Source organism: Hylobates moloch, unplaced genomic scaffold (assembly GCF_009828535.3).
Source record: "Hylobates moloch isolate HMO894 unplaced genomic scaffold, HMol_V3 SCAFFOLD_12, whole genome shotgun sequence".
Lineage (NCBI taxonomy): Eukaryota > Metazoa > Chordata > Mammalia > Primates > Hylobatidae > Hylobates > Hylobates moloch.
The window spans coordinates 50067082-50070818 of record NW_026652287.1 but is presented as its reverse complement, the minus strand read 5'-3'; positions in this window follow the sequence as shown (position 1 = coordinate 50070818).

The following is a 3737-nucleotide window of genomic DNA, read 5'->3' as shown; positions in this document are numbered from 1 at the left end:
TGAGATTACAGGCATGCACCACCTGTATTTTTAGGAGAGATGGGGTTTCAACATGTTGGTCAGACTGCTCTCGAACTCCTGGTCTCAAGTGATCTGTCCTCTTTGGCCTCCCCAAGTGCTGGGATTACAGGCGTGAGCCACCTCGCCCAGCCATATTTTTAATACACTTTGAGCATCTCTAATCTGAAAATCCAAATTCCACAAATGTTCCAAAATTTAAAAATTTTCAGCGCCAACATAACGCTCAAAGGAAACACTCACCAAAACATTTCAAATTTCAGATTTTCAGATTAAAGATACTCTGGGCACGATGGCTCATGCCTGTAATCCCAGCACTTTGGGAGGCTGAGGCAGGTGGATCACTTCAGCTCAGAAGTTCGAGACCAGCTGGGCAACACGGTAAAACCCTGTCTCTACAAAAATACAAAAATTAGCCTGATGTGGTGGCATATGCCTGTAGTCCCAACTACTTGGGAGGCTGAGGTGGGAGGATTGCTTGAACCTAGGAGGTGAAGGTTGCAGTGCACCAAGATTGCATCACTGCACTCCAGCCCAGGCAACAGAGCCAGACTCTGTCTCTCTCACACACACACACACACACACACACACACACACACACACACACACACGATACTCTACCAGTAAGTATAATGCAAATATCCCCAAATCTGAAAAATTAAAAATCCGGAATATTTCTTGCACTGACCATTTTGGAAAGTGCATTTTAGATTAGGCATTTTTTTCTTTTTGAGGCAGGGTCTGGCTCTGTTGCCCAAGCTGGAGTGCAGTGGCCCATTCTTGGCTCACTGCAACCTTCACCTTCCGGGTTCAAGTGATTCTCATGCCTCAGCCTCCCAAGCAGCTGGGATTACAGGTGCCTGCCATGACACCCAGCTAATTTTTCTATTTTGTAGAGACGGGGTTTCACCAGGTTAGTCAGGCTGGTCTCGAACTCCTGACCTCAAGTGATTCACCCACCTTGGCCTTCCAAAGTGCTGGGATTACAGGCATGAGCCACTGCACCCGGCCGATAATGCATTTTGGCTACTCAACCCGTATAATGTGTTTCATTGCAAATTGGTATAATTTAGTTTTTAGTCATGGCTTTGTTAACTCAGGCTTGTATAATTCATGGAATAATATCAACTGACTCTTCTAAGCAGCGAGCCTTCTCCTGTGTGCTGATGAGGCAGTAATCTGTGTGAGGAGTGCCCACTCTGAGCCAGGGGCTGGGGCCAGCAGCAAACGGGGGGCTCACATCCCAAAGAAGACAAACAGGAAGCAGATGTGTATGGAATAATAAGACCACGCTGTGTGTTTTGTGTACCATGCATTCAAACTGGATGACCGGGCCATGCTAGTGTCCTCATTGGCTCCTATTCACCCATGATCTAAATCAAGGGTCCCCAACCCCTGGGCCACAGACTGACACTGGTCTGATATTGGATGAGTAAGCAAAGCTTCATCGTATTTACAGCCTCTCCCCATCGCTCACATTATCGCCCGAGCTCCACCTCCTGTCAGATCAGCGGCATCATTAGATTCTCAGAGAAGCCCAAACCCTATTACAAACTGTGCATGCGAGGGATCTATGTTGCACGCTCCTTATGAGAATCTAATGCCTGATAATCTGCCATTGTCTCCCATCACCCCCAGGTAGGATCTCTGGCTGCAGGAAAACGAGAGCTCAGGGCTTCCACTGATTCTACGTGATGGTGAGTGATGGTGATTGTATCATTATTTCATTATATTACAATGTAACAATAATAGAAATAAAGTGCACAATAAATGTCATGCACTTGATCATCCCAAAATCATCACTGTCCCTCCCACCACCTTGCCCTTTGTCCACGGAAAAAATGTCTTCCACGAAACCGGTCCCTTGTGCCAAAAAGGTTGGGGACTACTGCTCTAAATAGTATGAGATGGGCCGGGTGCAGTGGCTCATGCCTATAATCCCAGGACTTTGGGAGGCTGAGGCTGCCGGATCACATGAGGTCAGGAGTTCGAGACTAGCCCGGCCAACATGGCAAAACCCCATCTCTACTAAAAATACAAAAATTAGCCGGGCATGGTGGTGGGCACCTGTAGTCCCAGCTAGTTGGGAGGCTGAGGCAGGAGAAAGGAGTGAACCCTGGAGGCGGAGGTTGCAGTGAGCTGAGATCACACCATTGCACTCCAGCCTGTGTGACAGAGCGAGACTCCGTTTAAAAAAAAAAAAAAAGGGCTGGGCACGGTGGCTCATGCCTGTAATCCCAGCACTTTGGGAGGCCGAGGTGGGTGGATCATGAGATCAGGAGATCGAGACCATCCTGGCTAACATGGTGAAACCCCGTCTCTAATAAAAATACAAAAAATTAGCTGAGTGTGGTGGCAGGCGCCTGTAGTCCCAGCTACTTGGGAGGCTGAGGCAGGAGAAAGGCGTGAACCCGGGAGGCGGAGCTTGCAGCGAGCCGAGATCGTGCCACTGCACTCCAGCCTGGGCGACAGAGCAAGACACCGTCTCAAAAAAGAAAAAAAAAAAGAGTATGAGATAGCCGAACACACATGTGACATTGGGTGGGTGAGATCTATAGTTTAGTGCTTACCTATTCTCACACCATGAGGGGAGGAGGACCCTGGACACCGTGTGAGGCCACACAGGGGTTGCACTCGGGAGCACAATGAACAAGCAGGGGCTGTGGGAAGCAGGCTTTGTAGTAACAAAAGGGTGAGGCAGCCCCTGGTTCTCCTGGGAGGATGTGATTAGCTTGTTTCTTTCTTTCTTTCTTTTTTTTTTTTTTTGAGACGGAGTCTCGCTCTGTCACCCGGGCTGGAGTGCAGTGGCGCAATCTCGGCTCACTGCAAACTCCACCTCCCGGGTTCAAGCGATTCTCCTGCCTCAGCCTCCCAAGTAGCTGGGATTACAGGCATGCACCACCATACCCCGCTAATTTTTGTATTTTTAGTAGAGATGAGGTTTCACCATGTTGGCCAGGCTGGTCTTGAACTCCTGGCCTCAGGTGATCCAACCCCCTCGGCCTCCCAAAGTGCTGGGATTACAGGCATGAGCCACCGTGCCTGGGCATGGCTTGTTTCAATAACTTCTCAGCAGCTAGGGAAGTGAAGTCGGTGGCTGATGGGTGGGGTGCAGCTGGTCTGGTTGCTTGGTGAGACAGCCAGGTGGAGAGCAGCTTCTCTTGCCAGGCAGGGGGCATATTTGGCGAAAGTAGCTGAACGGTCGGTCAGGACATCGTGGTCCTGTGTGGCTCAACCATGCCAAGGCAGCACTGACATTTTAGACCTTACAACACAGGCAGGCAGGGAAGGCACCTTGGGGCTAACCCTGAAGGTGGAGGAGAGCGGCCAGTCTTGTGATCCCATGGGGAAGTGCATCCCAGGCAGAGGGAACAGCTGGCACCTTGGCCCGAGATGGTGGTGGTGGGTGGGGGTCTGATGTATCTCAGAGGCCAGTGTGGCCAGAGCCCAGTGGTCAAGGGGGAAGCGGAGGGGTCAAAGGCTGGCCTGGAGGCTGAGGAGTGGAGGTTGGCTTAGGTAGGAGTCAGAGTTGGCCTGGAGGGGTGGCATGGGGCAAACTTCGATGATGAGGGTGAGATCAGACGCTGCTTCTTGGTGCTAGATTTTTACACCTCCGTGCGAGTTTAGCAGCCTGTTTGGGGTTGGCCTGGTCTGAGCTTGGAGGCAGTCAGCTCCCTCCTCTTCTCCAGGCAGGAGAGACGGCAACTCAATCCAGTCCA